The 23,377-nt window shown below is 38.2% G+C and overlaps 1 protein-coding gene across 9 annotated transcripts in view; it reads right to left on the reverse strand.

The window, feature by feature from the left end:
* The window catches only part of CCDC148 (coiled-coil domain containing 148), a 259,617-nt gene that overhangs the window by 206,530 nt on the left and 29,710 nt on the right, over window positions 1–23,377 (reverse strand). The window contains exon 1 of one of the 9 annotated variants that reach the window (XM_088794552.1): window positions 776–913. The exons of the other annotated variants lie outside the window; for them this stretch is intronic. The gene's annotated coding sequence lies outside the window, so the exon portion shown is untranslated. Of the gene's footprint in view, window positions 1–775; window positions 914–23,377 lie in introns of those variants that run through there. 9 annotated transcript variants of the gene reach the window in all.

The raw sequence follows: 23,377 nt of genomic DNA on the forward strand, positions 1-23,377 counted from the left end.
AATGGTCAATAAAACAGAGGGTGCCAAAAAAAATGTATACACATTTTAAGAAATGAAAAAACTGTTTTAAAATTGTAACAATATATACTGATAACAAAAGAGGAATACAAGTATGTGTATACATTTTTGGGCATCCCCGGTATATGAAATAGTCACTAACATATGACTATTGTACTACTTGTCAGTGGCAATCAAAGACACGAGACATAAGAGGTATCCATGCAATGGGAGGTTTTAAAAAGATATTCCTACAGAAAACAATAGATTAGACCAACAAAATAGGTTCCTTTAAAATATAGTTGAAATCAAAAGAGCATATCCTCAAAACTAAGATATTTTAACTCTAGAATAGTGTTGGGCTTTAGCATAATGCTACTGAAGACTGAATTCCAACTGTGCCACTCAAACTGGGACTCTCAGCAAATTACTTAAATGGTAGATGAGACAAAAAGTTGTAAAGATGTCAACTCTTCCAAATTGATTTATACAATCTCAGTTGAACTCCTAGAAGATTGTGTGTGTGTGTGTGTGTGTGTGTGTGTGTATGTGTGAAAATTGGCAAGATGATATTTAAAAAGGTGTATAGAAATGTAAAGGACAAAGAACAGCCAAGGGAATTTTTAAAAGAGAACAGAGCTGGAGGATTTATAGTACCATATATCAAAATCCATTATGAAGGTGTAGTAATTACATAGTGTATTATTGGTACAAGGATGTACAAATAGGCAAACCAACAATATAGATTCAAGAAACAGATCCAAACACATATGGTCACCTGATTTATGATGGAATGAGGCACACTGCTGTGAAGTGTGCAAAGAACAGTTTTCAGTAAGTGGTCCTGGGTCAGTTGGATGTCCATATGGAAAAAATGAATCTTCACCCCCTACCTCCCACCATTTACAAAAATCAATTCCAGATGTATTCAAGACCTAATGTGAAAGATAAAAAAATAAGGCTTTTAGAAGGAAACATAAGATAACCTTATTTTTTAGAAGGAAACTCACGACCTAAGAATTGACAAACTTTCTTAAACAGTTCATACACAAAAAAATGCTAAGCATAAATGGAAAAGGTACCAAGTTGGGAAATGCTAAAATCAAGAACTTCTGCTCATCCAAATACACCATTAAGGGAATGAAAAGGCAACCCAGGAGTGGAAAAAGACACTCACAACACATATATTCAACAAAAGACTTGATTCCAGAATATTGGTATTTTTAAATACCTACAATTTAATAAGGAAAATTATTATTAAATAATTTTTAACAATAATTTAATAATAATTATTAAAAACAACACAATAGAAAATGGGGCAGAAGACCTGAATAGACATTCCACAAAAAAAGGATACCTAAATGACCGATAAACACATTAAAAACGCTCATCTTAATTCAATAGGAAAATCCAATTTAAAACCCAAATGCAATACCTCTTAAACATACCAAGGTGGCTAAAAATGAAAAGAAAATCCCAAATATTGGTAAGAGGCTGGAGCAACCAGAACATTCATACACTGCTGTTGGGAGTATAAATTGGTACATTTGCTTTAGAAAACTCATTGGCCATTCAGCTACTACAACCTAGCCAATCTACTCTTACATATACCCAACATTAAATGTGCACATATACTCACCAGAAGATACGTATAAGTATATTCACAGCACCACTATTCCTAGTAACCTCAAATTAGAAACTACCCAAATGTCTAACAGTGGTTGAATAAATAAATTGTGATATATTCACAAATTTACTCCTTGACTTTCATTGTTGGGGATGGGGCTATGAGGTGGAGAGGGTAGTGAAATATTCATCAATGTTAGTGCCTTCTTAGGTCAAGAAAATGATACTTTGGGATCTGTCTAAAGGGAAGTATTTATAAGGGAAAGTGTACATAAACATCAGGCATCGATCTTCTTTGAAGTATGGATTAAGTTAATTGTTCCAAGATATCTTCTATAATTACTAGCTGATATTTATTTGACATGGTGACAAAGTTGACAAACTTGCTGAGCGGCACTCAACTAATTTTAAAACCAAATCTGAACATTTCAAATGATAACACAATGTATTTTACATACAAAAAAGTTAACATAAAAATTAATAGTGTAGAATACTGTTTAATGGTGTTAGATTATATATGAATAAAAAATCATAAAGATACAAAAGACACAGAATTCCAATTCTCTAAGTATGTACATATATATGTGTACATGAATATTTAATAAATGATTATGAAGCTATACATCCCAATGTAACTGCAGTAAAATGAATAGAATGATTTTTATTTTCTTCTTTTTGCTCTGTATTTTATAAATTTACAAAGGACTTGAGGGAAAAATGTTTTCTTTTAAAAATATTTTAAATATATATATTTTTAATTTGAAACAATAACAGACTTACAGAAAAGTTAAAAGCACAGTAGAAATTTATTTTTCTGAAGGAAGGTTCCATTTCAGAGGAAGTTGTTACCCTGATTCCCCATTGTTGGTGAATACTTGGGGGTGTCTTTCGTATAAGCAAGGACATTCTCTTACACAACCACAAGACAACTGTCAACAAGATTACATTAACATTACTATCAACTAATCCTCAGATCCCACACAGACTTTGGCCAAAGGTTCCAATAATGTCCTTTGTAGGAAAAAGCTCCAGCTCAGAATCAAGCACTGTGTTCAGTTGTCATCTTTTTAGTCTCCTTCAGTCTGAAATTGCTATTCAGTCTTTGACTTTCATAATCTTGATACTTTTTTTTTATTAGTTTCAGGTGTACAAAACCATAATCTTGATACTTTTGAAAATTACAGGCCCTCAATTTGGTTTTATCTGATGTTTCTTCATGATTAGACTCAGGTTACGCATATTTGGCAGAAATATCGCAAAAGTGATCTGTGTCCTCATTGCATCCTAACCTGATTTTCCTTTGTCCATTACTGATAATATTCACTTTGAACACTTAATTAAGGTAGTATCTGCCAAGTTTCTCCACTATAGAGTTATTCTTTTTTCTACTTATAATTAATAAGTAGTTTTTCGAGAGTTACTTTGAAATGCTGTATATACTCCATTCCTTATTAAACATTTAATTTATGTATGTTTTTATTTGTCTATATCTGTATAGATTCATTTTATTCAATGGGTAGCACTCTGTTACTATAATTATTTATTTTGATGCTCCAATTATGCCCAATTTGGCCTGTGAAAACCACTTTCAGCTGACTTCTGTGTCCTCCATTTAAAAAAAAACAACAAAAAAAAAACCCAAAAAAAACCAACAACACCCATTTATTAGCTCACAATACTGTAGGTCAGAAGTCTAGCATGGCTGGGTTCTTTGCTCAGGTAATGACAGGCTGAAATAAAGGTACCAAGTAGGCTGAATTTTTCTACAGATGCTCTGGGGAAAATCCACTTGCAAGTCTCATTCACACTGTTGGTTGAATTCAGTTACTGGCAGTTATAGGACTGAGGTTCCCATTTCATTGTTTGTCGTCCGCCACAGGCCACTCTCAGCAACTAAAGGTTCTTTGCATCCCTTGATATGTGTAGCTCCTTCCAACTTCAAGACCACCAGAGTAATCATTCTCATGTTAAACCCCTCGCAGACTTTTAATTTCTTTGATTTCCTCTGTCGCTGACATCGAAACACCGATGAAAGGGCTCATTTGATAAAACAAAGTCCATCAGATAATCTCCCTATCACAAGGTTAACTGATCTGAGACATTAATTACCTCTGCAAAATACCTTTTGCAATATAAAATAACATAACCACAGGAGGAATGGCTCCTCATATTTACATTGCTGGGGATTATACAAGGTGTATACACTCGGGGACAGGGAGTCTCCGGTACCATCTTAGAATTCTGTCTGCTACATATATATGGTGCTAAAACAGTGCCTGCTATGTAATAAGCACTATTTATATGTTAGCTAGTATTGTTGGTTATCTGACAAACTCACAGACATTTAGAAAAATAGCAATGACACAGTAATGACAAGTGTGTAGCGAAATGACTCTTCAACATGCCATCAAAGAAATATAAATTGCTAGAGGCTTCTGGTGACTAATTTAGCAATGTGTATTGAAAGCCTAGTATTTCCCCTTCTAGGAATTCATCCTAAAGACTTAATCAGAGGCATACACAAGATCTATGAAAGAAGATATTAATTATAGTATGTTTATAATAAATACTTAAAAAGAAACCAAAAATATCCTGTCAGGGGTTTAGTTAAATAATATGGCATAGCTATTTAATGGAATACTGTATAGCCTTAAAAACAAAAATAAAAAACAAATAAAAATACATGGTATGAAAAATATTGAATAAGAAGGAACACACACATCTTACAAGTAAAGGAATTATAGATTACAAATTTGCCTGTGTAGACTTATCCAATTTTAGTACAAACACCAAATGAATTCCTGCTTTTTCTTATCTCTTTTGAGCTGTGTTATAATTAAGCGTCCATGGCCTGGCAAGATAGGTTTTAGCCTCCTCACATTGCTGTAGGTCAAACAAGGTTTCTGGCAGCTTCTTAGGGAGCCCAGCATCCTTCTTAGAGTGTGAGGTGGACTTTTGGCAAGACAGGGTCACTTGAAAAAGGGAGAAAACATTCCCTGACACCATCTGTTTGGTCATGCCCATTTGCCAAAACATCAAGGGCATCCTGAAACAAAGGCTTTGCATTGTCTCCCCTGGTTTTCTGCACTGCTGCCTTACCCAAGGCCTTCAAGCGCAAAGAGTGTGGCCTGGCCTCTCATTCCTAATGTATAGCCCTCCTTTACACGAAATTGGTTAAATTACTTTCAGCTAGGATTTTAGAGTATACTTTTTGTTTGGTTTTAGTTATAATGAGAGGCATCACAGAGTAAAAAAAAAAAAATGTATTAATTGGGGGTTCAAGGGGATAACAGAAATTAACATTTATTGAGAGTACATCTCTACTGTACTTTATAACACTATAAAATAGTTATTAGTCTCACTTGACAAGTGAGAAAACTGTAGCCCAGAGGGGTTAAATAACTTTCAAGAACGCACATTTAGGAAATGGCAAAAATAGGTTTTGAAGCAACTGGTTTCACCCTTTTCACCATAGCAGTGATTCCTGGTGATTTCTGAGACTGTATATATATTTAAAAGTTCCCCAAGTAATGTTAATGATTAGCCTATTTTAAGACTTATTGCAGTACACATCAGTGCTTCCCTATATGTGAAGGCAAATTAGCCATATGCAATGTGATTACAGTGCAGATTACTTTTTTCTCATAAGCTTTTTTCAGCTCCAACCTCTCCAACTTTAACTTTCAAATAAACAGATGCCCTTGTAACTGGGGGATCCAGATATCACCACAAGCTCAGCTTGAAACTATTTTTCCCATTGTTCTCTCAACCTGAAGAAAGATATTCCAAACTCCATAATCTTTGGAACTAGCATTTTTTCCATAAGATAGTTTCTTCTATCTCTTGCTATTCTCTAACACAATTCTCAATAAGTTAATGCCCAGGCCCCTGAAATCACCAACTGTCCATTTCTTTAGGGACTTTCTCCTCATCCTTTCCAGATTCCTTCCCACATGGTCTATTTTCCCTCATGTTGTCAGGGGTATTCAGTCTGCTTTAACCTTCATTTACTTTTAATCTACATCCATCCCTAGCTCTAACAATCTGCCCCACTCTAGTTCTAGTTTTTGCCCATCTGTCTTTGGTAATCAATTTAAACCACATTGTTTTATCCAAACTATGTAACAAGTGTTCTTGCAGGGAACCAAAAGGAATATAAAAATACATATATAGTTGAGGAGTTCTATATCCTTTTGAAATCATTCTTTGAGTACTTGCTTCTCCTCTGGGATAACATATTTTTCAAGTTTCATCTCATGGTTTGCTTTTCACAGTCCTAGAATTAACTATTTTATTCCAAAGAGCTCTGGTTCCTTGGAGGATGGTATTTAGGAGTTAAGATGTGGACACCAGATATGTTCACAGCTATTGAGATGTTACTGCTCCTTGACCCTCCCTACGGGCAAAGTTAGGAAATACACAAACACACATGCACACACACAGCTATATTTATTTCTATTTCTATTTCTCTTTAAAAAAAATAGATAGATAGGTCAAGACGGTGACAGAGTTGGTAAACACTGTGCTCATCGCCTCTCAGGACCACATCAATTACAACTAAACCACAGAACAACCATTATTGCGAATCACCTGAAATCTAGCTGAACTGAATCCCTACAACTATGGACATACAGAAGAACCAGCTAGAGACTGATAGGAGGGGGAGAGATGTAGAACCCCCGTGGGTGACCACTAAAAATCAGGAGGGATGGGGCCAGCCCGGTGGCTCAGGCAGTTGGAGCTCCATGCTCCTAATTCCAAAGGCTGCCAGTTCGATTCCCACATGGGCCAGTGGGCTCTCAACACAAGGTTGCCAGTTCAACTCCTCGAGTCCCGCAAGGGATGGTGCGCTCCGCCCCCTGCAACTAAGATTGAACATGGCACCTTGAACTGAGCTGCCTCCCAGATGGCTCAGTTGATTGGAGCGCAGGCTCTCAACAACAAGGTTGCCAGTTCAATTCCTCAAGTCCCGCAAGGGATGGTGGGCAGCGCCCCCTGCAACTAAAGATTGAACATGGCACCTTGAGCTGAGCTGCCACTGAGCTCCCAGATGGCTCAGTTGGTTGGAGTGTGTCCTCTCAATGACAAGGTTGCCAGTTCAACTCTTTGAGTCCCGCAAGGGATGGTGGGCTGCGCTCCCTGCAACTAGCAAGGCAACTGGACCTGGAGCTGAGCTGCGCCCTCCACAACTAAGACTGAAAGGACAACAACTTGAAGCTGAACAGCATCCTCCATAACTAAGGTTGAAAGGACAACAATTTGACTTGGAAAAAAAAGTCCTGGCAGTACACACTGTTCCCCAATAAAGTCCTGTTCCCCCTCCCCCAATAAAATTAAAAAAAACAACCCTTATATTAAAAAAAAAAATCAGGAGGGATATCTCAGTTGCCAAGTTCCCCCATAAGAAGCCAGGCATCCTAGCCCTTCCTCATCCCAGTGTTTCAGTGCTGGGGAGAGAAGTCCCTATAATTTCTGGCTGTGACAACCAGCAGAGATGTGAGTGAGACAGAGGGCAGCTATACTCATAGGTGTTCCCCTTAAAGGGCCCGTGCATGGGCTTACTTGCTGATGGACTCATTCACTCTGAGCTCCAGTGCTGGGACAGCAGCTCGAAAGATGCCAGGGACACACAGGGACGAACTGAACTGTCTAGCTTCAGGGCTAGGGCTGGAGGGGCAGCTTTCTCTGGAATGGAGGAGCTGGCAGAAGCCATTGCTTCTTTGTTGAGCCCTCCCCCTCCCTGCATGAAGACACAGACAGACCCCAATCTGAGTCTCCGTCAAACTGGCTATCACCTTTCATCTGCTCTACCCTACTGATACCCTGAAACCACACCCCACCTAAATATTGGACACACCCAAAGCCACTTCCAGTGGCTTTTCCCTATAAACAGCCTGCCTTGGTTCATGCTGTGGATATCCCTAAAATCTTTCAAAGTTTCACAAAACCTAAACAAGTAGCATCTGGCTTTGGCATGTTGTGTACCTCTAGCTGAGCAGCCCTCACTCTGGCACTAGCAACAGTTGGCCTTGGTTCATGGCTTGGCCTCTCAAGGCACCTCCAAGCACAATTAGGCAGCTGTCATTTCTTGATTTCTTCGTGGCTCACACCAGGTAGCCTGGAGCAGGGCACAGGCTGTGGCCTGCAGTGGGTCCCCTCCCATGAGTTCCTGGGGCTGGCAGTCTCAGTGGCTAGTTTCAGACTGGGCCAGAGCATCACCTGGCCACCTCCAAGGATGACACAACCAAAGGCAGACTGGGCAAGCAACAGAGACCCACTAAAGCAAACCCTGCTCTGTAGGGTCAGCCCCTGAACAGCAGCTCCTCCACTGTAGTCACAACTAGTCCTCACAATCAATCAGCCTGAGGGTCAATCCCTCCCACTGATATGAAAACAGCAATCAAGTCTCAACTATTATAGGAGGCCAGACAAAATCCACACAAGGAACACTCCTAGAGCACTGGCTCTGGTGACCAGGGAGACTGCAACACTGGGTCCCACAGCACACCTACTACGAAAGGCCACTCTACTAAGACCAGGAGGCATAGCAGCCCTACATAGAAACAAATACAGGGAGGCAGCCAAAATGGGGAGACAGAGAAACATTTCCCAAATGAAAGAACAGAACAAAGCTCCAGAAAAAAGAACTAAATAAAATAGAGACAAGCAATCTACCAGATGCAGAGTTCCAAACACTGATAATAAGGATGCTCAGTGATTTCAGGGAGAACTTCAGTGAAGATTTAGGAAATGTAAAAATTGAGATAGAAAACATAAAAAAGACCCAGTCAGAAATAAAGAATACAAGCACTGAAATGAAGAATACATTAAAGGGAATCAACAGTAGATTAAATGAAGCAGAGGATCAAATCCACAATTTAGAAGATAAGGTAGCAGAAAATACCCAATCAGAAAAGAAAAAAAGAAAGAAATGAGGAGAGTTTAAGGGGCTCTGGGACAAAATCAAGCATACCCACATTCACATCATACAGGTACCAGAAGGAGAAGAGAACAAGGAATTGAAAACCTATTTGAAAAAACAATGACTGAAAACTTTCCTAACCTGGCGGAGGAAGAGGATATTCAAGCCCAGGGTGCATAGAAAGTCCCAAACAAGATGAACTCAAACAGGCCCACACCAAGACACATCATAATTACAAGGCCAAGGGTTAAAGACAAAGAGAAAATGTTAAAAGCAGCAAGAGAAAAACAGTTAGTTACCTATAGGGAAGCTCCCATAAGACTATCAGCTGATTTTGCAACAGAAACTTTGCAGCCTGGAAGGGATTGGCAGGAAATATTCAAAGTGATGAAAAGCAAGGACCTACAACTAAGATTACTTTACCCAGCAAAGCTATCATTTAGTATCAAAGGGCAGATAAAGAGCTTCCCAGACAAGAAAAAGCTAAAGGAGTTCCTCACCACCAAATCAGTATTATAAGGATCATAGAGGGACTTCTTTAAGACGAAAGAAAGAAAAAGAAAGGAAGAAAGAAAGAAAGAAAGAAAGAAAGAAAGAAAGAAAGGAAGAAAGAAAGAAAGAAAGAAAGAAAGAAAGAAAGAAAGAAAGAAAGAAAGAATCTGAATAATAAAATGTCAATAACTACATATCTGTCAACAATTACTTTAAATATAAATGGATTAAGTGCTCCAATCAAAAGATAGGGTGGCTAAAAGAGAAAAAACAAAAAACAAAACCCTTACATTGCTGCCTAGGAGAGACTAACCAGATCAAAAGACACACACAGACTGAAAGTAAAGGGATGGGAAAAAGATATTTCAGAAAATTAAAACAAACTCCCAAAAAAGTTTGTGGCAGTAATATTCATACCAGACAAAATAGACTTTAAAACAAACACTGTAACACATGACAAAGAAGGATCCAGTAATCCCACTTCTGGGTAACTATCCGAAGAAACCCAAAATACTACTTCCAGGGAACATGTACATCCATATGTTCATTAAAGCATTGTTTAATGACCAAGATGTAGAGGTTGCCTGGGTGTCTGTGGATGGATGAATGGATAAAAAGAAGGTGGTACATGTATATATACAATGGAATATTGCTCAGCCATGAATGGGAATGTGTTCTTGCCAGTTGCAGTGGCCTGGATGGACCTGGAGGATACAGTGCTGAGTGAAGTATGTCAGACAACAAAAAAAAGATGCAATGCGATTTTGTTTATATGTGGAATCTAACAAACAAAATAAAATAAACAAATAAACAAAACAGAAACAAACTCATAGATACAGAGAATATTTTTATGGTTATCAGATGGGAGGAGGGTTGGGAATGGGTGAAAAGGGGGAAGGGATTAAGAAGTACAAATGGTTGTTACACAGTAGTCATGGGGATGTAGGGTGTAGCATAAGGAATATAGTCAATAATATTGTAATAACTATGTATGGTGTCAGATGGGTACTAGATTTATCAGGGTGATAGATGGGAGGGGTTGGGGGGCAGGGTGAAAAAGGTGTAGAGATTAAGAAACACAAGTTGGTAGTTACAAAATAGTTATGGTAATATAAAGTATAGCATAGGGAATATAGTCAATGATACAGTAATAACTATGTATAGTGCCAGGTGGGTACTAGACTAGTCAGGGGGATCATTTCTTAAATTAAATACATGTCTAACCACTATCCTGTACACCTGAAATTAATATAAAATAGTACTGAATGTCAGCTACAATTGAAAAATTAAAAAGGGGGTGGGGAAGGTGAAGGAGAATGAGAGGTTCAAATTTCCAGGTGTAAAACAAAGAAGTCATGGGGATGTAACGTACAGCATAGTGAATATAGTCAATAATGTTGTGATAACGTTGTACAGTGTCAGATGGCTGCTGGACTTATGGTGATCACTTCTTTAGGTACATAAATGTTGGATAACTATTGTGTACACCTTAAACTAATATGTGTTAGGTACATTTTAATAAAAATCTTTTAAAAATAGATAGATAGAACACCATGCACACTGATATCTCCAATTGCAATACAACAGTATAAAGTTCATTCTAGTTTTCCCTGTTTCTTATTCCAACAGTAAGAAACCCAATCCTCATTACTCTTTATGTATCTTATTAGATCAACTCCCTATCCATAACCAATCGCTGATTTTCATGCCACCACTACTCTACACAAATGCCTTCCTTACCCGACTTGAGTTCCAACAACCTACAGCGGGTGCCTCACCATCACCACACAAGCTCCAGAATACGATGGCAGACTACACCATTCCAAATAGACTCCTTCCGCACTCTGACTCCCCACACTGCCCCCTTCCCTACTGCATAGAGATGTCTTCCTGTCCAGTTGAATTTCCAAATCTCATGTCAGGCAGCCCCCGCTATGCATTCACACTCTCCTCACCTTGCTTGGCCTCTGACACACTGCACTTGGTCACGCCATTCATAGGTGCTCCCCCCCCACCACGTCACTTGACTTCTGACATGCATATCAGGCTGCTCCTCCACATAGATGCCGTCTTTCTCCTGGTTGGTCTTTGACACTAGCGCAGATCAGCACCCCCAAGTAAATCCCCTTCTTCCCCTTTTTGGGCTACAATACCATGCTCTGGGCCATTACAGTTCCATCCTCCTTCCAGCGTAGAAACCAGCCTTGTTCTGACTCATCTAAAGGCGTTAGGACTGATTGTTCCGGAAGGGGGTAGAGGAAACATTGTCTTCTTCCTAAGAAGATAATATACCTCCGTAGAAATGCTCTTCTTTGTCGCATTACGATTTAACTTTTCTATTGACAACTCTAAAAATATTTGATAAATAAATTAATTTCTTCTATAAGTAGTCATACTCTTAAAACAGGGACCAGTAAATGTTTTTTTATACAGACTTATTTACAGTAGTCAAAAAACTGGAAATTACCCAAATGTCCATAAAGAGATGAATGTATAAACTAATACTGGTATATTCAAAGAGAGCAAAAAAATAAAGCTGAGCTACTTATGTCACTGATGAATCTCAAAGTAATTATGCAACATAAAGGAAACCAGAAAAAAAAGGAAAAGAGTAAACATTTAATGATTCCAATCACATAAACTCAAAAAAATGCAACAGGATGCATATTAAGGGAAAGTAAATCAATGGTTATTTAGAAGCTATGAAAGGCAAGGAGAAAGAGATTTCAAAAGGACATGAGTCAAGCTTTCTTATGCCACAAAATTGAAATCTATATTCATTCAATTAATTAAAGCAACTACTTTTTAATGATCATAAGTATGGGTAACCATGACAAAGGAAAGGAACAGTTCCCATTATGCCTACCCAGAAGGGAAGATATCACACTACTCAAGAGTGTGATCTCTGGAGCTAAAATGTTAGGTTCAAAACCCAGCTCTGAGGACTTTGGCAAGTTCCTTAATTTCTTTGTGCCTCAGTTTTCCCATCTTTAAAGTGAAGATAATAGTGGTATTTCCTAGAGTCATGAGAATTACGGCAGGTAATATATAAATATTTCTAAGATGAGCATCTGGTATCAAAAATATCAGCAAAAGAAAAAGTAAGTTATTAATGTATTACAAGGTACTCACAGATGCATGAAAATGTGTCCATAGTCTCTGTGACTCTTAGACTCTAATTTGAGAAACAATATATTAAAATATAGACTCTGTCACTTAGGTGATCATGTGGCACTAATGTCATCATGAATCCATGAGCACAAAAATAGGGACCAAAAGTGTATCAATGAATTTAAGACCATATATTTATATTATTTCTAAAAATTGTGTTTGAAATAGAAACATGAAATATTTAAATTCTCAAAGAGAACATACAAATCTCCTAGAATATGTTGATGATCTTCAGTGTGAGAATAACTCCTTATAACATAATAATATATTTTCATTCTCTCTACAAGTTGAAGGTAATACAAACAGGTGCTAAATAGTTCTTCAATAAATTTGATTTCAGTTTAAATAGTCAGGACCTCTTTCAAGTATTCTATATAAGAATAACCTAGAGCAAAAAACAAAGATAGTTTATGTTTGATAGAACTCATGCTAATCAATTGCACAACATGAGAAGATTATGATAAAGTTGACTGAGCTAATCCTAGATCAACTCCAATTTTCAACGCACATTCTCTTAAGGGCTAGATCATTACTGTTTCAAAAGTACTTATCCATGATTTCATAAAGTAAATAGAGCTAAACTTAATTTTTCTTCATTTAAAGATATTTTCACTATAGAGGTAAGCAAAGAATGCTCTGTATGACCACTGTCTGACCGACTTACATTCATCCTGCCCTCTGACTTAATTAATAATGCTTTTCTCAATACTTAAAATGTATTTCCAGGACAAGTTTCTCACATTTTCTAAATTCAGCACAAAAATTTAAGAGGAATAGTGAAGATGAAATATTCTGCTCTAAAAATGGGCTGGCACCTCCTTTGGTCTTAGTGAAATAATGTCATTGTCAAACCTGACTCAGGTTACGCTCTGCTGTGGCTGGTGGAGAAGGAGCCTTAATTGATTGTCCAGAAACAGAAAGACTGTATTGATCATTCATTCCCGTGCTACAATCTCTATGCACTTTTTTACTAATCAAGCTCATTTCTTAGCACTTGTTTCAGAGAAAAATTCTAGTTGTCTGATGAAGGTGTCCCATTTTTCAAATGAAGTTATTTTAAGAACGTCTACCCTATTTACATGCTGCTGGGGACTACAGTAGATATAAAATAATTGCCTTTTGTCCTTAAGTGAAAACCTTTTATAGCATCAGGAAATTTTAACACAGCTACGGTTTATATAATCTTGAAAGTTGCACATTATATGGTTCAATTCTTCCCAGACAGAAATCTGGAAGGGGATTCCCTGGGTGGAGAGTCTTCACTCAACATGAGAGGACAGAAAGAATAAAAGATATATCAAGCACAAGGAACAGAAAAATCTAAGGGCCAAATATGCCAGGAGGAGATCCAGATGCAGGGACGAGTAGGCAGGGAGATCCAAGTTCAGAATGAGGGAAATGATGCCGGGAAAAGCAGATGGAGATACAACAGGGAGTAAGAAAAGAGTGGTGGGATTGCAAATTAATTGCTCAGAGCAAAAAGGTTTCAGACCCTTTTTAATAGCCAAAGTCTTTTGTAAACAAAATTCCTTCTCCAAGATTGTAAACTTAAAGCCAAAGAAAGCTTCAAGTCAGCCTTTATCCAGTGACTAAAGTTCTAAGATATAAAGCTTAACAGCTGTCATAAACCATGTTTTCTATTAAAAGAAACAGGCCTACAGAAAGCACGTATGAAGCTGACGTGCTGAGGGAAGTGGTGACTTTTTCTGAGGCCTACACTGAACCCTACCCTTTCCTTGGTTTCATTTGTTCCACGTTTGTTGGTATTCCTGGGCCAATCTTTTTTCTTTTGCTTAAACTAATAGATTGCATTATGACTAAGGGTCCTGAAGATACACTCAGCGATGTAAATGTTTGGCAGAAAGTAATTAAAAGATCAATATTATTTCTGAAATGCCTACATTACTAGTCCTAAGACCTACTAGGTTAGGTTACGACTACCATACAATTTTAGAGAACACTTAATTAAGATGATATAGATGAACTGAACATATGCTAGCAAAGTAATGAGGCTTTACTTTATACTACTAGTTATTGAAGTTGTTTTGCTTCTTTAAAATATTGGGAGAATGATATTGTTCTTTACTTTTGAAAACACAACCTTCTAGCCCATATTGCTTTCATTAGCAGTTAATATTATTTATGATTAGAAATGATGAAAGGATCCGTCTGTCAAGAACCCAGAATTTCCAAAGAAAATCCTTAAACAGTAAAACAGGTGAGTCCCAAGGTGAGATTTTTGGTGCAGTAGCAAGACATGAACTTAAAAGACTTTTGCTACTATATTGAAGGACGAGGCCTGGGCTTGCAGGGTTATATAAGTAAAGTTGTAATCACTTATCAGAAAATACCTTTGGGACTGTGATCATACTAGAGATAAAATCATTCAGGAATTCAGGTGAGCCTTTCAAGTTTCCATAAAGTTTCCACAGTAACAGGCACAAGTGGAAGGTGTGAGAAGCCAAGACCTGGGTGAGGAGCTGAGCACTGACGTGCAGTTTTAGCATGAAATCACAAGGAGAATAATCTCAAATTCTTCCATTTAACTGGCAGTCTCGCTTTCCCGATGAGACAGGAAGTGATGACCTCACCAGATGTGTTCGCGTTGCAGGGTCATCATTTTACCACATGGACTCAGACATAAATCCATTTCCTGCATCTGAGTCATCTGATTGTTTCATCTTCCTTCTCCACCCCTAGTTTTAGATTGCTCTGGGTACGAGCTTAAAATAGAAAAACTGACTTAGGTTTCTCTGCAGAGCATTCACCTTGCTGTATTGGTTCTTTCACAGATTTAATTCACTCAGTATTTACTGAGCATATGAGGTTTGACAATTAAGTTCGCAAACTTGTTGCAACGCTGTTGCTAACCTTTTTTGATGTCAGAGGGATCGTTCATTATGAATTTGTACCAACTGGACAAACAGTTAACCAAGGTAACTATTTGGAAGTGCTGAAAAGGCTGCGTGAAAAAGTTAGATGACCTGAACTTTTCACCAACAATTCATGACTCTTGTATCACGACAATGCACCAGCTCACACGGCACTGTCTGTGAGAGAGTTTTCAGCCAGTAAACCAATAACTGTATTGGAACACCCTCCCTACTCACCTGACCTGGCCCCCAATGACTTCTTTCTTTACCTGAAGATAAAGGAAATATTGAAAGGAAGACATTTTGAAAACATTTGATGACATCAAGGGTAATATTAATACGACCATGGCTCTGATGGCCATTCAGAAAGAGTTCCAAAATTGCTTTGAAGGGTGGACTAAGCACTGGCATTGGTGCATAGCTTCCCAAGGGGAGTACTTTGAAGGTGACCATAATGATATTAAGCAATGAGGTATGTGGCACTTTTTCTAGGATGAGTTCACGAACGTAATTGTCAGACCTGTACTAGGTGCTGGAGCGACAAAGCCTCTATCCACAGAGCTCTAAGCAGATGGTGTCTAAACTCATGGTAGTGGTCTCTAAATGTTTTTATTACATACACCTAGTCAATTCTTTTACTATATTTTGTCAATAACAGATATTTCCTATTTGTAAATTATTATAATTTTTATATATTATGACTACTATTATATTCCTTTCATCTAATAACCCAGAGCAGAATAAACCCTTAGGCTATTGTTCCTATTAGATAGCAATAGTTGATGTAAATTTATATTTTAAATGTTCTCAATCACTGTAAATCTTCTGTAAAATGCAGTCAGATTGCTATTATGATTGTTTTTACCTATAATGGGTCTGATGGCAGGGCCATTGCATGTTATTGCCCACAATCACGTGCCAGACCACCGCTGAGGGTGTCCTCATGGACAAGTCAGCTCTGCCTTGTCATTTTTGTGCCTACATTACAAGTATCATCTGGAAGCCAGGGACCTTTGTAAGAATAGGTTTAAGGCACTTGTCCATTTTGTGAAGGTTAGTTTTAGTTAAAAAGAAGTTAACATAATCTGTAAATCCTCCTAAAACCAGGTGAAATTACAATATTTCTCAACATGCTGAATATGAGCAAATGAGTGAAATCAAACTTGGTATAATGAGGGACTGGATGAAGGTACCAGGATGGATCCATGCATTAAAGATTAGAAAAGCTTACTTGATTGCCTTGGATTTGAAATAAATATAAATAGAAGATGTAGCACCGCATTCCTGCACCTTCCTGCATAGGACTGAACTGCACTCTCCCTGGAAGAACACTGGTCTGCAGAGTGAGACAAAAATCCTGACGTCTGAGTTACTGGAGCACAAAGGGCACACAACTCCATTTTGCTGGAGGCAGAAGGCCAAAGTGGAGAAAGGCAGGGGCAGGTTATATGTAAAGTGAGTCTAAAGAATACCGTGTTTCCCCGAAAATAAGACCTAACTGGACAATCAGCTCTAATGTGTCTTTTAGAGCAAAAATTAATATAAGACCCGGCTCTAAAATAAGACCGGGTCTTACAATAAGACCGGGTCTTACATAATATAATATAAGACCTGGTCTTATTTTACTATAATATAAGACCAGGTATAATGTAATACAATATAACATAATATAATATAACATAATACCAGGTCTTATATTAATTTTTGCTCCAAAAGATGCGTTAGAGTTGATTGTCCGGCGAGGTCTTATTTTCGGGGAAGCAAGGTAGTAGGGTGGTTTCATCATGTATAGGGATAGAGGCCTTAGAAGACACAGCTATTTAAGTCAGGCGTGGGGGAGGGGCACAAGAGCAGTACGTGTTTGTGAGAGTTCGAGCAAGCAATTCTGGATGGCTACAGGTTAGGGGGCCAAGTGGGCAGGCTTAGCTCTAGACAGAGAAACAGTGGCTGAAAAGGGGATTGACAGAAATCTGCTGGTGCCAAGAACACTGATGGCTTCAATTTAGAAAAGGGCAGCCAAAATTAAATAGATGAGCTGACAAGAGAACAGATCACAGAGGTGGATAGATTTTTAAAGAGAAATCATTGAGGAACGTGTCATATTAAAAGATACTGCTGTGGAGCAGATTTTTTGGGAACTGAACAAATGGTTTTTATCTAGAAGAATACCACAGAGAATAGAGCAGTTGCCCATAAAAGCCTTTCCTAGTACCAGATCTCTGTGAATTAGACAAATGAAATAATTATATAACACATTCGATTTTAAAAGATATGATGACCATTTTGCCTTTAATGGTCAAAGAGCTTTCTGAATTCCTAGCCTCTGATATTTTTCTTTGGAGCCTTCTTATACCTCTAAAAGACTCTGGACACTGACCAGTCAGAAATGGGTACGTACAAAGAGCTGAATCTGTAGCATTGAACTTTGTTCCACTTACAGTCACTGTCCATCAGTCTTGAGTTTATTTATAAAAAGTAAAACTTAGCTATTCTAGGTTAATATATGGACACAGTCATAATATTCTTCTTATATCAAATCATCACATTGTACACCTTAAATGTCTTACAATTTTATTTGTCAGTTATGCTTCAGTAAAGTTGAAAAAGTACTACTCTTCTATTCCTGGAAACTTCAAACTTTTGCAAAAAGACCATATATTATAGTTAAGGAAAGCAACAATTACCATTGACCAATAATTCGGGAATTGAGTTGAGGATGTCAAGTTGCACCTGAAACGTAATAAAGGAATGCAATTTTTTCATAAGTGTCCAAAATGAAAGAAACAGGGAAGAAAGTAGAACTATTCTGGAATTGCCAAACAGTTGGGAGAGAGAGAATTCATGTTGCAAGGAAGCATGAGCAAATTGTACAAGGGTTGGCACATTAAAGAGGCTGTTTTGGGCAAAGCTGTCTAATAAATAACAGGACTAAGGCTTAGCAGATGTCAGGGAACTCAGCACTGAATCACCCTCAATTCTTCCAACTCTTCTCTGTCGCCTGGAGAAGGTAAAAAATCTGGGGGAAACGCACACTCCTGGGGGCTTCAGGAGTAGGGAGAAGGAGAGAAAGTCCCTCCATTGCTCCCATTCATTGCCCTGTACTCTCAGTAGGACCTCTCTCCTTGAGGTAATTTCAGATTTGAGTGCATAAGCAAGTAAAACTTCCCCACCCTGTTCTTATCACACCTTGATAACTAAGAGTTTTTTTTCACTCACTGCTTCAATAACAAAACTCTTTTGTGTCCTCCTTTTTTAATGAGTTATCTTAGTATAAAAAATTCAGAAAATATTTAAAAAGTCCATCATAATCCTATCCCTTAGAGAGGCATTTTGTGATTATTTTTCAGCTTTGTTTTATTATTATTATATTATTACTCATTGGATCAAAACATATTAATTTTTTTAAAGATTATATTTTTATTTTAGAAGTATGAAATGTGTTCAAAATCTATTCAAAGCAAAAATGTTGCATTCTTGTAGTATAAATATAACAGGATATAAAACGCCAAGCAATAATATGGCCTCACCTATTTGAGAGGACAGCTCCAGGCGAAAAACAAAGTAGCCAACAAACTTGCGTGTCCACTCTCCTGCTTCTGACACAGCCAGAAGCCCGCCTGTGACACAAAGGGCCTATTCCAAGTTCCCCAACCCAATCACTCCACCTGAACAATGACCCCTGCTTCAGAAATAGCCCCTTCCCCTCCCTGCTGTTCCAGGAAAATTCCCAAGATCTCAGGTGGTTGTTTGAAAGGTGTAATCTGATTAATTTCATGTTCACATGTGAATGAAGGAAAGATTGCTTAAGCAGGGGCCTTCCCAGGAATGTGCTTGTTAAGGCAAAAGACTCTCTGAAGGCTAGAATTTCAGGCTGGATAATAAGGGGAAATGGAAGAATTTCCAGTAGCATTGAGAGATCATTTTGATTCAAGGAACTATCCCCCCCAGAAACTGAAAATCACAACAACAGGGTAAGCCTGTCTCTGCTCACTTAAGTTCTAGTGTAATGCTAATCTCCCTGCAGTATTTCCCAGTAAAGGCAGGAGAGCTGGGCAGCAGTGGAATAATGCACACGCAGATTCAAACCCATGCTGCCCCTTTCTAGAGGAATGCCTTTGGTGAGATGTTGTTGCTGTTGTTATTTAACTTCTGAGACCTCTTTCCTCACCTGTTTAACCTATGGGATTAAAATGAATAAAATAGCATATTTAAAGTGCTTGGCACACAGTAGGTACTCAAGAATAGGATAGACTGTTATTTACTTTATGTGTTTTAGTCTTTACACAACATTTAATAAACGGGATCTTCCAGTCGTCTGTTAAGCAATAGTAGATGTAATGGCGAAGGATGGTCCAGCTATTGGCCAATGGGGAACAATACATCTCTTCTTGTACACTGTCATCACTCACTGAAATGATTTTAATGTTGCAAAATTTTTGGCCTGAGAGAGGTTACAAACCAGGCCAAATTTGGTCCCCAAATATAATTACTTTAACCTTCACAGTGTTTAGTTTAGTTTTGCTATTTGAGTTCATTGTCAGCACTTAATAATCAGGAAATATGATATAAAATCTATATTTCCATGTTTCAGAAGCTTATTCCCTTAAGATAACAACTGATGGAGTAAGAAACAGCTAGCTTTTTTCACCCTGGATATATGTTCTCCAGTAAGTCACAGTCCTCATGACACCCCAACAGTCCTCATGACACCCCAACACTGAGGAATGATTTCAGCTGCCATTTAACATCCAGCTGGCACTGTCGCCTTGCTAACCCTGGGCTCTCTCTACAAATTTTCATTTTTGGCCTGGCTCCTATGGGCATTTGAGTAAGCAACAGAGCTAATGAATATATTCCAGAATACTATATAGATAGCACTGTGTTCAGGTTCTGAAATCAGATAACCTGGGTTTGAATAGTGATTCTCCAGATTATTAGTTTCGTGACCTCGGGCAAGTTACTTCACCCCTCAGAGGTCTCAATTTCTTCAACTCTGCAAGAGAAATAGTAACTGACTCATTTCACAGGGTTGCTGTGGGGTTTAAATAATGCAATGCATATAAAGAATTTTTCATCATACCTGGCTGGAAACAGGGGCAACAAATGCTAATTACTACAGTGACAACATGAGGATGACGACTGCTGCTGCTGCTGTCACAGCTACTACTAATAGTACCACCACAATCAGTAGTTAGTTGAGCAGGATAGAAACACTTACGGGGTTTCTTCATTCTCATTTTTGCTTTTTCAAGCTAGAAATGGAAATTCATTTAGAGGATCCTAGGGGAGATGGAGTCTTTCAAAACTAGGAGAGAGCCGTTTCTATCCGCTGCTGTGCAGGAACACAATGAGATGGCTGCAGAATGAAGTGGAAAGAGCTTCTAATCCCAAAGGCAGTGAGACTGGCAAGCCAGACTCACACTCAAGCCCAGGTGAAGAAGGCCAGGAATCTGTCTCAAAATTTAAAAAAGAAATGTGCTTCGGATAAGCCAACCCAGCCAAGAACCAGAGCTGGGAGAAGACAGAACCTCTGAAGACTTGAAGCTAGACAACTTCAGAGGGGCATGGGAGGTAGTCACGAGTTGGTGTGGACTCAGGGTAAACAAGCCTTTCTCTCTGCGATGAAGGGATTGGGGTAGAACAAGAGAGGAGAGGGTAAGAATGCTGAAGAGTGGCTGCAAAGAGGAAACAGAGTGGAAACTATGGCCAGAGCAGACAAGCCCGGACCTCGGCTAGGGAGCCACAAGACAAAACTAGAAGAGAGGGGAGATCATGCAGATGGTGAGAATTCCACCGTGTGTTATGCACACAGTGTGAAATTACTTCTCCTTAGGGCTTCCACAAAGTAGAGAAAAACAACTGGGCTGTGCATGGTATGTACCTAACAGCCCCAAGGCGGCCTTACGTCAACACAACTAAACATCTACCTTTTACATCTACCTTTCATGTTTATCATTTGATCCCAGACTAGCTAGATGAAGCATATTCTTGGGCCAGGAAAAAGCTTTTTACAGATGAAGAGCAAAGAAGAGATTAAGTCAGTTGCTTAAAGGTACAAAACCACTAGAGCTTAATTCTTCTGAAAACAATTACGTACTGCGTTTCTCTGAAAATAAGACCTTATTGGAAAATAAGCCCTAGCATGATTTTTCAGGATGACATCCCCTGAACAGAAGCCCTAAATTCGCCTTTTGGAGCAAAAAGTAATATAAGACCCGGTCTTATTTTCGGGGAAACACGGTACTATGCACTGCTCACTGCACCGTCTTCAGAAACTGCATTTTGTTCACTATGTGGTTTCCAGGTTTGTTTATTCCTTTATAATTTTCCTTACTTGCTTAAGGAAGCTTTTTTTGTTTTGTTTTGTTTTGTTTTTAATGCACGTATCACTTGGTTGAATACAGAAGAAAAAGGTCAAGGAGAAGATATGTCAAAGCCTGGACCAGCATAACTTAAGAGATCAATTTCCCTGTGGTGTCAGGCACTGAGTCCCAACAGTCCCAGCTACAGAGCAGAGTACCCCAATTTCCCCACCACCACCCCAGTCCCCAGACAGCTAGAGTTTGGGGATTATATGTGGTAACATTTTCATAAGGGATTTACAGTAACTTCATCAAATATATCTTCATACCCCCAATGAATATATTAATCTTGTATTATTCTAGTGGGAAGGATAACAGTTGAGAAGAGACTAAAAAGTTGTTAAAAAAAAAACAGAAAAAAACCCCAAAAAAACACATAACTCAAAGGAATATTCACTGCCAGGATTTGGAACTTGCCTGTTTAGAAAGTATAACTTTGCCAAAAACTTTCCAGTTAATATTACGCTTTCAACACAGATTAGAAAGTAAAATGTACTCTCTCAAACTAGAGGAATATCTTTTTGTCATAAGTCATGTGATTTTGCTTTAAGAAAGTTTTCCAGAACTGAGAATAGAACATGTCTCTAAGGTTCCCAGTCCAGTGAACTAAACAATGTGACTTCTTCATTTTTAAATGGTCTGCTTTGAAATGAACAAATCTTAACACTTCATCAAGCTAAAAGAAACAAAAGGAAAGGAATGGTCTCTTAGTCCAGGAATAAGCTGAGATAGGTTTGAAGTTACCTGTAAGGCTGCTAATCTAAACTGAATCAGTTGATCCCATTATTTTAATCAAACAAAACCCACAACAAATCTTTTTTTTCTGACCAAAAGTCTGCGTTTTGAAGTTACACAGGCAAAATGCCTATCAAATACAATGACATACAATAGATTCATAGGAAATGTTGATATCTCATGTATAGAGATTGAAGTACCCAGTGTCTATGTTTGTATGACTGGGCTTTCAAACAAGATGTGCAAACACACACACACACACACACACACACTCACTCACAGACCACAGACATATACCTTTTCTGCAGAAGGCACAAAGGTACCCATTTTAACCACTGAGGGAAAGCACCTGCGACACATATAAAATATCTATTACATCACCCATTGAAGTGTATATTTTTAGAGCTACTGACCTTTACATGAACTAAATAATAAAGCTGTTCACAAACCTGACAGAGAGCAGCTTTTCCAAAGTGAAACAGTGAACCACTGTCCCTAATGCACCCACTGAACTGAACAATTAAAATGATATCGAGTACAAAATTTAAAAAGCCATTGTAACATAACACTGCCAAGATTATTGGTCCTGTCTCAAAAAAAAAATTAAAAAATTGTTTTGCCTAGGCATTTATTAAAAAAAAAAACAAAAAACTAGTTTATTTATTTAGCAGATGAGCAGACTGCATAAATTTCATGCAATCACAAGAAACTTCGTGGTCACAAGCTCCTCAAGCTGCTGCCAAACAAACTTGGGCACTGGTGGCCACCGCCTGGTCCTAGTAACAAAGTCTTAGTAACAAATACTTATTGTGTGGCTCCAACAAGGCTGAATTCAAGTCCTCTTTCCTCAGTTACTAGTTGTATGACCTTGGATAAATTACTTAACCATTTAGCTTCCATTGTCTTTGTGGTATAAATATCATAATACCAGTTGCCTAATGGAAGTTATGCTATATGCACTTATAAATGAAATCATATATGTGAATAATTTGGCACAGTGCCTGGCATGGAGCAAATGCCCAATAAAGGTCAGCCATTACTATCATTGGGAAATTTTCTTTTAGAGTGACCACATAATTTCTTATCCAATCCAGGACACTTCTGAGGTTGAAAGGGAATTCCATTCGCAATATGGTGGCGAGGATGGCAGGTCACACTAATCACTGTCTGTGCAGCACGGTCTGATAGCATGGAATGCT

The sequence above is a fragment of the Rhinolophus sinicus genome, chromosome 17 (assembly GCF_057876585.1).
Source record: "Rhinolophus sinicus isolate RSI-liver-muscle chromosome 17, RSI-T2T, whole genome shotgun sequence".
Lineage (NCBI taxonomy): Eukaryota > Metazoa > Chordata > Mammalia > Chiroptera > Rhinolophidae > Rhinolophus > Rhinolophus sinicus.